Source organism: Ambystoma mexicanum, chromosome 4p (genome assembly GCF_040938575.1).
Source record: "Ambystoma mexicanum isolate Mex_15411 chromosome 4p, UKY_AmexF1_1, whole genome shotgun sequence".
Taxonomy (NCBI): domain Eukaryota; kingdom Metazoa; phylum Chordata; class Amphibia; order Caudata; family Ambystomatidae; genus Ambystoma; species Ambystoma mexicanum.
Window position 1 is genome coordinate 1,041,420,684 of NC_090927.1, and position 13,059 is coordinate 1,041,433,742.

Consider the following 13,059-nt stretch of genomic DNA (forward strand, 5'->3'; position numbering starts at 1 on the left):
CCATCCATGTCTCACACATGACAGCCCTCGCATGTGTTAGCCTCACAGCCCTGTACACCCCCACCCATACTCGGCCCCATACAAACAGATGTGCAACCGGCACACTACTGGCACATCACCACACGCACAGCTTACAATCATGATGCATGTACACTTACCGCTCGACTCCAGACGGGTCTGCCTCTCAAGGACCTGGACGTGGAGCGCTGGGGATATGCGTTCCAGGACCCTCAACTGATCTTCCGACAAGTGGCCCCGGTGCCCCTTAGAATCTGCTGCCTTCAAGAGGCGCGGGGCCTTGTTCAGGGTCCTGGACCTGAAGTCCTCCCAGCGCTTCTTGACATGTTGGAAGTCGCGGACTGCCACCGCCTCCGCGTTGATGGCAGTCACGATGTCCGTCCAGATCCGAGTCCGTCCTTCCTTGTCGGCGCGCACACTTCCGTAGAGGGCATCATACTGCCCCAGGACTTGCTCCACCAGGACACCAACTTCCCTGGCACTGAAGCTGGTGCCCCTCTGCCTCTCTGGCCGGGGGTTGTCAGTGGTGCCAGATGTTGCAGTGCCCGACATGACAACCCCAGAGGCAGGAGTGGGTGGGCAACTGGGTCCTGGGGCTGGGCTGTGGAGCGATGGAATCCCAGTCGGGAGTCTTCGGTTCCAGCAGGGGTGGTCACAGCAACAGCACCCCTGGCTGATGTGCAGGCAGCAAATGGCAGGGCACGTGGGCAGCAGGCAGTCAGGGGGCAGCAGATGGCAGGTGGGAGCGTGCTCGGGGCTCTGGGGGGCAGTAATTCGGCCTTCTGGGCAGGAGCGTGGTCTTCCGTGTGCTTATGCATGGCCAGCTTGATACAGAGTGATTTGGCACGTGAAAATCCTGCACGTCTGCGTGTGAATCGAGGAAAGGCCCTTAGCGCGTATGCACATCAGCACGCATATGCGATTTCATTGGACCAAAGGCCCTTAGCGCGTAAGCGCGTCTGTGATGTGATGCGCGCGGGTGTTTCTCTCATTACACGTGATGACAGAGCACACGTGGATTTCCACCAATCGCGTGTGGAACTTCCTGCGCACCCCAGAAATACACGTACCCAGGCCAATCGCGTGTACGCTCACTTCCCTCCGATTACACGCGATGACACTCGTACGTGCAGTTTTACCACGTGCGCTCGCATATGCGATTTCATTGGCCCAAAGGCCACCATGCACAGCTGTAACATCACACGCATGGCCGTAGAGAATGGCGCGTGTAAAAATGAAGAGATACACGTCCGAGTGTCAAAGCGCGTAATTGGTGGAAATGTCCTCATCGCGTATGCGCGTCTGTGACGTGGGTATAAAAGGTACGTGTAGAACGCCATTTCCTTGTACGTGTTTTTCGTGGAGAGCGAGTGGGTGAATTCTGTACTTCTTGTCGGTTCACACGCGATTTACTTCACAGCGTTTCCAGTTCGTACTCCCTGTTACATCTGACAGCTTTTTCTCGTTTCCTCTTTTTCCTGGGCCTGTTTCCTCAAACAGTGTTCCCTTCTACTGTTGTCCTGTCTCCTGAGACAGCGTACAATTCTTCTTTTGGCGGGGGTGTTGCCAATGCGCACACGCGCATATTTTTCACGCTTTTGTTCCTGGCAGACGGTGAGTCGCGCACGTATTTAACATCTGTGCTTGCCCCGTGTGTCGCGTACCCCTTCAGAGGTCATTCTAGGCTGCGTGTGACACGCATACGTTCATTCTTGTGTTTCTGGGTGCCACAGCGTAGTGCAGGTTTATTTTTCCACGCACGTGGTCTAGGAGGGGTTGCGTGCACCTTACTTCGCTTTATTGGGGTGCCTGTGCGTTGCGTGACCCGTTATCTTTCCCCAGGGGTGACATACAGCCTTGCTAGAGCACTAGGGTACGATTACCATCTGGTACCCAACCCCTTTGACCCCCAATTGCCCAGGACAATAGTTCACATCGACTCCCATACACACAATAACATCAGTGCCATGGCTGGGAGGCGACCAAGCCATAAGGGTGGCAAAGGTGGCCGAGCCCCAAGTGGTGGCCGTGGTGGATCCAGTAGGGGACGTGGCCATGACTTGCAGGGTACCGCTAGCCCCCCATGTGTGGAGGAGCAGTCAGGGACACCCATGCCCCCCCCTGGTTGAGGTTACCGTGGCTGACACGATCCATGTTCAGCCCTTGTTGGACCAGCCCACTGTGGAACCAGACCTGGCACAGGGTGACTCCATGGCTGACTTCCAGGTCAGCAGGTCTAGGCCACGTGCGCCGGTGAACGTTGGTGTCATCAGGCCACGTGGATCAGGGGCAGCTAGGTCATCTGCTGCCCCAAGTAGGCAGGCTCGGGAGGCTGCAGGGGCCACTGCGGCTCCATCCACCCCACCTCTCACACACCCATCCAGGACAGTGTCGGTCCAAGTCCATCATGCTGACATTCCCCCTGACACCATCACACTTGAGCTAATGCCTGCACCAACTCCCATGCTGAGTGTGGAATCCCACGCTCCTGCCCCTATTGTCCAGAGCGGCGTAGGACATTCAGGATCCGCACCACCTTCCAAGCGGAAGAGGAAGAGTGCTTCTCCAGTAGAGGCTGATGCCCCAGACACGGCTACACAGTACAGCCCGTCAAGGAAGCCCAGCTTCAATGCGGCCAAGCTGAATGCACTTGTAGAGTATGTGTCTGCACATGACCGCGAAATGGTGATTGTTGCAGGATCCAAGACCACACCTGCACAACGTCAGGCACACTGGCAGACCATTGCGGACATCATAAGTGCCCTTGGAATCGTGAGGCGCACAGCTAATGAATGCTACAAGCGATGGAATGACCTGAAGCGCAGGAAAAAGAATAAGCTGGCCTCAAGTCATGCCGCAACTCTAGTGACTGGAGGTGGGTCTCTAGCAGACGACATAGAACTCACTACACATGAGCAGGTTGCTGGGACCTACGTCACGGAGGAACAGATCCAAGGCGTGGGAGAACTGGCAGATTACGAGGCATTGTCCGGTGAGTGCACATGCATGTGTGTGTCATCCATGTGCATGGTGTGTGTGGGAGGGCTTCTGTTTGGGTGCCAGGGGAGGGTGTGTGTACCTGAGTGGTTTGGGTCACCCATGTGCCTCTTCCTATACATTCTTGGCACCAGCATTTGGGTATAGCAGCATCCCTTCCGCCAACATTAGACATCCAGCCCAACACCACGCCAGTTGCCCTTGGAGTGTCATCTTGCCACAACACTGTTGCTTATTTACCTCTGTTTATTCAGCAGATTGTTTGCATACCACCACTTTTACTCGGGATTTCTCAGTCCTATTGTCACATGTCTGACATGGCTATGGTACAGTGGACTGGCTCAGTTTCCTGGACATGATTAGTTTAGACATGTCCCTGTGCTATAGGACCATTTTAAACTGACAGCTGCAGGTTAAACATTTGAACCATTACAATGAAAATAATCAATTATATGAGCAAACTGGACTGAATGAACAATTGGTGACCTCCTCTCCCTCTTCACTTCATGGCTAGGGTACATGCCATCTGTGTGATGGCATGTGTATTTGACCTGCCAATCACTGGCCAATGTGTGATGCCACTGCTAGGCAGCATGCAGCAAATGTGTTCATCTTCCATCTTGGTGTCATCAATGTGTGCCATCTGCCTCCCCATCACGCGCAGTGACGGTGCATGCATGGGAGTGTTTTAGTCATGTGGGACATGTGTCAATCAAGTACTGTTTCTGTAGCCTCTCAGCCCTAATTGTGTGCCATAGTGCTAATGCCTGTTTCCATTTGTTTTCTTTTATGTCTTTGCAGGGGAAGACGCACTTGATACTGCTGGGGTTGTGGAGATGGTGCAGACCCAGGAGGGGTCTGAGGGCCGACTGACCACCAGTGAGGGATGTGGTGTGTTGGTGGGTGAGAACCCACAACTGCTGCAGGTCGTGCTCTCAAGTGGTGTCTCTGGCTGCACCTCCCCCGAGCTGTATTCAGGTGTCGATTCGGATGATGAGACCTACGTGCCGTCGCAGGTGAGTGTTCCTGGGAGGGATTCTGTTCTGTCCGACCGACCTGCACCAGGGTTAGAACCCTCAATGGGGATGTCAGTGTTGGCAGGTATGCCTTTGGTGGTTACGGATGCAGGGTCACAATCCACGACATCTGATCCTGTTCCTGGACCAGCAGATCAGAGGGGGAATGCAGTCCTGCAGCCTCAGGCAGTGCCGGCACAGCAAGGCGCAGTTCGCCTTGCCCCAGACAGGTGTGGTGCCCGCCGACGTGGTGGCCGTATGCCACCTGGCAATACCACATGGGAGCAATCCATTTATGGTATGGCAACCCAACAGGCAGCATCATCAGAGATGATGGCTCAGGCCATGGATAGGGTGGCCACTTCCATTGTCCTCCCCGAAAGGCTGATGGAGCGACTACAGCAGGCAACCGACTCCATCTGCCAGTCACACAGGGAGGACATGTTGGCGTCTGACAGGGACAGGCGGGCGGCACTGGCGACTCTGCAGGAAGCCATCTCCATAGAGTCCCAGGGACACAGGGAAGCCCTGAGGCTGGAACTCCTTCATCTCAGGACGACTCTTGTTGAGCTTGAGGCTTCAACAAACCGAAGGACAGAACAGCAGCTGGAGCGTCTCACCCGTACGCTCTCAGCTGAGATGCAGGCAACTAGGGCGGAGGTCCGGCATCCCGTGAGTTGTTGCATGGGGACCTCCGCACACTTATTCAGAACGAGACCTACCACACCTGCATGCTTGCAGCCATGGAGGAACAGACTAGGGCTTTGCGTGGGTTGCCTCCCATTGTGCCACCACCTCCTGATGCAGCTGCAGAGGGTGAGGATAGCGACAGCAGTGATACTCCCACAATAGGGTAGCCGTGTAGGCCATGAGCCCATGGAGGTGTTTTTTTTTTCCGCAAGATCCACACAGGTGGGTTTTGGTGTGCACCCTGTCCTCGGACCTCCTGGGTGGCCTCCCCCACCCCCCCGGGCCCATTAATGGCCATTTTTGATATTTTTTTTTCTTTTTTTTTTTTTTGGGACAGTGTGTTGCCTTGTGTGGCTCCCGTGGGCATACGCTGCATTGTGGCTGGGCACATGCAGGCTTGTCAGGGATTTGGTTCAGATGCTTGGGTTTTTGTCACACACACCCCTCCTGCTTCCCGTTTCCATGGGCTTGCAAAGGGTTTGCCCAAGTGACATTGACGTACATGGTGACATTGGACTCCCATGAGCTGTGTGGGCAGTCTGTAGTCAATACTGTGTATACATTCATAGTGCATATTGTTGTTGTATTATACACTGCATGGTGTATTGATATGTGCCTCTGCATCCATCTCATCCTCCATATTTGCAGGTCCATTCCTCATGTCTTCACAATGCGGACCACCTTGGAACTGGAGTCCATGTTGTAAGCAGTGCACCTACACTCTTGCGTGGCGCTAACACTGTATACTTGGAAGTGTTCGGAGGGTTGTCATCATCAGGTGGTGAGGCTAGCTAATTTCTAGGTCTGTAATGTCATGTTTAAGGTAGGCTGGAGGTTGTGTAGGTGATTGATATTCTTGGTAAGTATTTGGTAATGTGGGTTGTAGGTCCTGCATTACTGTGAGCATTTCATGTGTGGACATGTTTCCATTAGGGACACTGTAGCTGGTGACACTTGGGGCATGTTGTGGGGATTAATTTCTTTCCTCTCACATTGCATGACACGCCATGGTGTGTTGTGTGGCCGTGCCGGGGAGGGGGTGGGTGACATGGCACTGTTTTCATGTAGTATTTTGCGAGTGGGTATTCATTTCTGCAGCATGGAAGTGTCTTTTCATGACACTGCATTGGGGGTGTTTGTGTAGGTAGGGTTGCACACATTGTGACACTTCCACATGAACAATCTCAGGCTGCTATGGTTCTGACAGTTGACAGTCCCTTTGTTCGTCTTAATTGTCAGGTCGAGTCATCATTGCTTATCAGATGGTATGTGCCAGGCCTGTGTGCACTCCACTGGGGTGTGATTTCTATGTGAAGTAATTAGCCACCAGCTGCATACGGGCTGCCTCACCCCGTGCCCTCTCCCCTCCCATGCGCAGCGGCCGTGCATGTGGTTGGGGATGTGGGGGCACCACCATGTCCACAGCCAGGCCACAGCGTGTTGCAGCATTGTGCAGGACACATGCTGCAACTATGATCCTGCACACTACTGGGGGCATATATAACAGCTGCCTGCCAGAACGGTCAAGGGAGCGAAAGCGTGACTTGAGCACTCCGAATGTGCGCTCCACTATGCCCCGGGTTGCAATATGGGCTGTGTTGTATCTTACCTCTGGAGGCGTGATGGGATTCCGAATTGGCGTCATCATGTGGGTGCTCAGAGGGTAGGCACTGTCCCCTGGTGAGGAGGTAATGGGTATCATTAGTGGGGTAGTGACATAACTCTGCATCTGACATGCATGCATGTGCAGTGGCATTCATACTCACCAAGCAGCCATGTATCGCCATGCCGCCCAGCTTCTAGGTCCCGGCTTAGGGTAGACATTCGGTAAGTGAAGCTGTCGTGGGTGGACCCTGGATAGTTGGCATATACTGAGGTGATGATTCCCTTAGCATTACATACTACCTGCACGTTGATGGAATGCCAGTGCTTGCGGTTCCTATAGATGTGCTCAGATGCCCTGGGGGGACGTAGTGCCACATGGGTGCAGCCAATGGCACCTAGCACTTTTGGGAATTGTGCCACACCGTAGAAATCGAGGGTGGCAGCCTGCCTTTCTGCAGGTGTCCTGGGCAGGTATATGTGCCTACGGACTGATGGGCGTGCAGTGATGATGTTCAAGACCTGGTGTAGGCAGTGTGACTGCGTGGCCTGTGTCACCCCACCCACTATGGCACTTGTCCGCTGAAATGATCCTGTGGCCAAGAAGTGCAGTGCATTGAGGACCTTCTCCAGGGGGCTGAGTGCTTGGGAGCACAGGGTGGGTGATGTGAAGTCATCCTCCCACTCACTGACCAGGTCCAGTATTATGTGTGGGGGAAACCTGTACGTCCCATACACCTGGTCATAAGGCATCCCAAAAAGGCTGGTTCTGGGAGTGAAAATTCGGGCCCTCACTATCCTCCTCCTCCACCTCCTTTGGTATCCCACGGCCACTGCTGCTAGGAATGGTATATTCATCCTGGCGTATAAGCTTGTTTGTTGTTTGCGCGCACTTTTATGCTGCGCAGGTCGACGTACGCCTGCTTCAGGCTGGCGTACGTGTCTCAGGATTGGACTATTTATTGTTCGGCACGTCGTAGGCGAACGTGTGAATCTTCCCGCCCACCCCAGGAATACACGTAGCACGCTCTCCCAGGCCCAGTCATGTGTGGAAGTTCACGCGGACCCCGTAGTACATGTACCCAGGCTAATCGCGTGTGGGACTTCCCGCCCCACCCCGAAGTACACGTACCCAGGCCAATCGCGTGTGGAAGTTCACGCGCACCCTGAAAGTACACGTACCCAGGCCAATTGCGTGTGGAAGTTCACACGCACCCCGTAGTACACGTACCCAGGCCAATCCCGTGTGGGACTTCCCGCACACCCCGAAGTACACGTACCCAGGCCAATCGCGTGTGGAAGTTCACGCGCACCCCGAAGTACACGTACCCAGGCCAATCGCGTGTGGAAGTTCACGCGCACCCCGAAGTACACGTACCCAGGCCAATCGCGTGTGGAACTTCCTGCGCACCCCGAAGTACACATACCCAGGCCAATCGCACGGCTGGGGGGTGGGGGTGCAGGGGGACATTTGTGGGAGTCTGGTGGAGGCTGCCCCTGCACTGCTGGGTGGTGGGGGTGATAGGGGACATGAGTGGGGGCCTGGTGTAGGATGCCCCTGGTGGCTGGTGGGTGGGGGTGCAGGGGGACATGTGCGGGAGCCTGGTGGAGGCTGCCCCTGGTGGCTGGGGGGTGGGGATGATAGGGGACATGAGTGGGGACCTGGTGGAGGCTGCCCCTGGTGGCTGGGGGGTGGGGGTGGTGGTAGACATTGGTGGGGGCCTGGTGGAGGCTGCCCCAGGTGGCTGGGGGTGGAGGTGCAGGGAGACATGTGTTGGACATGAGTGGGGGCCTGGTGGAGGCTGCCCCTGGTGGCTGGGGGGTGGGGGTGGTGGTAGACATGAGTGGGGGCTTGGTGGAGGCTGCCCCTGCACTGCTGGGGGTGGGGGTGGTGGTAGACATGAGTGGGGGCCTGGTGGAGGCTGCCCCTGGTGGCTGGGGGGTGGGGGTGCAGGGGGACATGTGTGGGAACCTGGTGGAGGCTGCCCCTGGTGGCTGGGGGGTGGGGTGGTGGTAGACATGGGTGGGGGCCTGGTGGAGGCTGCCCCTGCACTGCTGGGGGGTGGGGGTGATGGGAGACATGAGTGGGGGCCTGGTGGGGGCTACCCCTGGTGGCTGGGGGGTGGGGGTGCAGGGGGACATGTGTGGGGGCCTGGTGGGGGCTGCCCCTGCACTGCTGGGGGGTGGGGGTGATAGGGGACATGAGTGGGGGCCTGGTGGAGGCTGCCACTGGTGGCTGGGGGTGGTGGTAGACATGAGTGGGGGCCTGGTGGAGGCTGCCCCTGCACTGCTGGGGGGTGGGGGTGGTGGTAGACATGAGTGGGGGCCTGGTGGAGGCTGCCCCTGGTGGCTGGGGGGTGGGGGTGCAGGGGGACATGTGTGGGAGCCTGGTGGAGGCTGCCCCTGCACTGCTGGGGGGTGGGTGTGATACGGGACATGAGTGGGGGCCTGGTGGAGGCTGCCCCTGGTGGCTGGGGGGTGGGGGTGGTGGTAGACATGGGTGGGGGCCTGGTGGAGGCTGCCCCTGGTGGCTGGGGGGTGGAGGTGCAGGGAGGCATGAGTTGGACATGAGTGGGGGCCTGGTGGAGGCTGCCCCTGCACTGCTGGGGGTGGGGGTGAAGGGAGACATGAGTGGGGGCCTGGTGGAGGCTGCCCTGCACTGCTGGGGGGTGGGGGTGATGGGAGACATGAGTGGGGGCCTGGTGGAGGCTGCCCCTGGTGGCTGGGGGGTGGGGGTGCAGGGGGACATGTGTGGGAGCCTGGTAGAGGCTGCCCATGCACTGCCGGGGGGTGGGGGTGGTGGTAGACATGAGTGGGGGCCTGGTGGAGGCTGCCCCTGCACTGCTGGGGGGCGGGGGTGATAGGGGACATGAGTGGGGGCTGGTGGAGGCTGCCCCCGGTGGCTGGGGCGTGGGGGTGCAGGGGGACATGTGTGGGAGCCTGGTGGAGGCTGCCCCTGGTGGCTGGGGGGTGGGGGTGGTGGTAGGCATGGGTGGGGGCCTGGTGGAGGCTGCCCCTGCACTGCTGGGGGGTGGGGGTGATGGGAGACATGAGTGGGGGCCTGGTGGAGGCTGCCCCTGGTGCCTGGGGGGTGGGGGTGATGGGGGACATGTGTGGGGGCCTGGTGGGGGCTGCCCATGCACTGCTGGGGGGGTGGGGTGTAGGGGGACATGTGTGGGAGCCTGGTGGAGGCTGCCCCTGGTGGCTGGGGGGTGGGGGTGATAGGGGACATGAGTGGGGGCCTGGTGGAGGCTGCCCCTGCACTGCTGGGGGGTGGGGGTGATGGGAGACATGAGTGAGGGCCTGGTGGAGGCTGCCCCTGCACTGCTGGGGGTGGGGGTGATAGGGGACATGAGTGGGGGCCTGGTGTAGGCTGCCCCTGGTGGCTGGGGGGTGGGGGTGGAGGGGGACATGTGTGGGAGCCTGGTGGAGGCTGCTCCTGGTGGCTGGGGGGTGGGGGTGATAGGGGACATTAGTGGGGGCCTGGGGGAGGCTGCCCCTGGTGGCTGGGGGGTGGGGGTGGTGGTAGACATGGGTGGGGGCCTGGTGGAGGCTGCCCCTGCACTGCTGTCGGGTGGGGGTGGTGGTAGACATGAGTGGGGGCCTGGTGGAGGCTGCCCCTGGTGGCTGGGGGGTGGGGGTGCAGGTGGACATTTGTGGGAGCCTGGTGGAGGCTGCCCCTGCACTGCTGGGGGGTGGGGGTGATGGGGGACATGAGTGGGGGCCTGGTGGAGGCTGCCCCTGGTGGCTTGGGGGTGGGGGTGGTGGTAGACATGGGTGGGGGACTGGTGGAGGCTGCCCCTGCACTGCTGGGGGGTGGGGGTGATAGGGGACATGAGTGGGGGCCTGGTGGAGGCTGCCCTGGTGGCTGGGGGTGGGGGTGCAGGGGGACATGTGTGGGAGCCTGGTGGAGGCTGCCCCTGGTGGCTGGGGGGTGGGGGTGGTGGTAGGCATGGGTGGGGGCCTGGTGGAGGCTGCCCCTGCACTGCTGGGGGGTGGGGGTGATGGGAGACATGAGTGGGGGCCTGGTGGAGGCTGCCCCTGGTGCCTGGGGGGTGGGGGTGATGGGGGACATGTGTGGGGGCCTGGTGGGGGCTGCCCATGCACTGCTGGGGGGGTGGGGTGTAGGGGGACATGTGTGGGAGCCTGGTGGAGGCTGCCCCTGGTGGCTGGGGGGTGGGGGTGATAGGGGACATGAGTGGGGGCCTGGTGGAGGCTGCCCCTGCACTGCTGGGGGGTGGGGGTGATGGGAGACATGAGTGAGGGCCTGGTGGAGGCTGCCCCTGCACTGCTGGGGGGTGGGGTGATAGGGGACATGAGTGGGGGCCTGGTGTAGGCTGCCCCTGGTGGCTGGGGGGTGGGGGTGCAGGGGGACATGTGTGGGAGCCTGGTGGAGGCTGCTCCTGGTGGCTGGGGGGTGGGGGTGATAGGGGACATTAGTGGGGGCCTGGTGGAGGCTGCCCCTGGTGGCTGGGGGGTGGGGGTGGTGGTAGACATGGGTGGGGGCCTGGTGGAGGCTGCCCCTGCACTGCTGTCGGGTGGGGGTGGTGGTAGACATGAGTGGGGGCCTGGTGGAGGCTGCCCCTGGTGGCTGGGGGGTGGGGGTGCAGGTGGACATTTGTGGGAGCCTGGTGGAGGCTGCCCCTGCACTGCTGGGGGGTGGGGGTGATGGGGGACATGAGTGGGGGCCTGGTGGAGGCTGCCCCTGGTGGCTTGGGGGTGGGGGTGGTGGTAGACATGGGTGGGGGACTGGTGGAGGCGTCCCCTGCACTGCTGGGGGGTGGGGGTGATAGGGGACATGAGTGGGGGCCTGGTGGAGGCTGCCCTGGTGGCTGGGGGTGGGGGTGATAGGGGACATGAGTGGGGGCCTGGTGGAGGCTGCCCCTGCACTGCTGGGGGTGGGGGTGATGGGAGACATGAGTGGGGGCCTGGTGGAGGCTGCCCCTGCACTGCTGGGGGGTGGGGGTGATAGGGGACATGAGTGGGGGCCTGGTGGAGGCTGCCCCTGGTGGCTGGGGGGTGGGGGTGTAGGGGGACATGTGTGGGAGCCTGGTGGAGGCTGCCCCTGGTGGCTGGGGGGTGGGGGTGATAGGGGACATGAGTGGGGGCCTGGTGGAGGCTGCCCCTGCACTGCTGGGGGGTGGGGGTGATGGGAGACATGAGTGAGGGCCTGGTGGAGGCTGCCCCTGCACTGCTGGGGGTGGGGGTGATAGGGGACATGAGTGGGGGCCTGGTGTAGGCTGCCCCTGGTGGCTGGGGGGTGGGGGTGCAGGGGGACATGTGTGGGAGCCTGGTGGAGGCTGCTCCTGGTGGCTGGGGGGTGGGGGTGATAGGGGACATTAGTGGGGGCCTGGGGGAGGCTGCCCCTGGTGGCTGGGGGGTGGGGGTGGTGGTAGACATGGGTGGGGGCCTGGTGGAGGCTGCCCCTGCACTGCTGTCGGGTGGGGGTGGTGGTAGACATGAGTGGGGGCCTGGTGGAGGCTGCCCCTGGTGGCTGGGGGGTGGGGGTGCAGGTGGACATTTGTGGGAGCCTGGTGGAGGCTGCCCCTGCACTGCTGGGGGGTGGGGGTGATGGGGGACATGAGTGGGGGCCTGGTGGAGGCTGCCCCTGGTGGCTTGGGGGTGGGGGTGGTGGTAGACATGGGTGGGGGACTGGTGGAGGCTGCCCCTGCACTGCTGGGGGGTGGGGGTGATAGGGGACATGAGTGGGGGCCTGGTGGAGGCTGCCCTGGTGGCTGGGGGTGGGGGTGCAGGGGGACATGTGTGGGAGCCTGGTGGAGGCTGCCCCTGGTGGCTGGGGGGTGGGGGTGGTGGTAGGCATGGGTGGGGGCCTGGTGGAGGCTGCCCCTGCACTGCTGGGGGGTGGGGGTGATGGGAGACATGAGTGGGGGCCTGGTGGAGGCTGCCCCTGGTGCCTGGGGGGTGGGGGTGATGGGGGACATGTGTGGGGGCCTGGTGGGGGCTGCCCATGCACTGCGGGGGGGGTGGGGTGTAGGGGGACATGTGTGGGAGCCTGGTGGAGGCTGCCCCTGGTGGCTGGGGGGTGGGGGTGATAGGGGACATGAGTGGGGGCCTGGTGGAGGCTGCCCCTGCACTGCTGGGGGGTGGGGGTGATGGGAGACATGAGTGAGGGCCTGGTGGAGGCTGCCCCTGCACTGCTGGGGGGTGGGGTGATAGGGGACATGAGTGGGGGCCTGGTGTAGGCTGCCCCTGGTGGCTGGGGGGTGGGGGTGCAGGGGGACATGTGTGGGAGCCTGGTGGAGGCTGCTCCTGGTGGCTGGGGGGTGGGGGTGATAGGGGACATTAGTGGGGGCCTGGTGGAGGCTGCCCCTGGTGGCTGGGGGGTGGGGGTGGTGGTAGACATGGGTGGGGGCCTGGTGGAGGCTGCCCCTGCACTGCTGTCGGGTGGGGGTGGTGGTAGACATGAGTGGGGGCCTGGTGGAGGCTGCCCCTGGTGGCTGGGGGGTGGGGGTGCAGGTGGACATTTGTGGGAGCCTGGTGGAGGCTGCCCCTGCACTGCTGGGGGGTGGGGGTGATGGGGGACATGAGTGGGGGCCTGGTGGAGGCTGCCCCTGGTGGCTTGGGGGTGGGGGTGGTGGTAGACATGGGTGGGGGACTGGTGGAGGCGTCCCCTGCACTGCTGGGGGGTGGGGGTGATAGGGGACATGAGTGGGGGCCTGGTGGAGGCTGCCCTGGTGGCTGGGGGTGGGGGTGATAGGGGACATGAGTGGGGGCC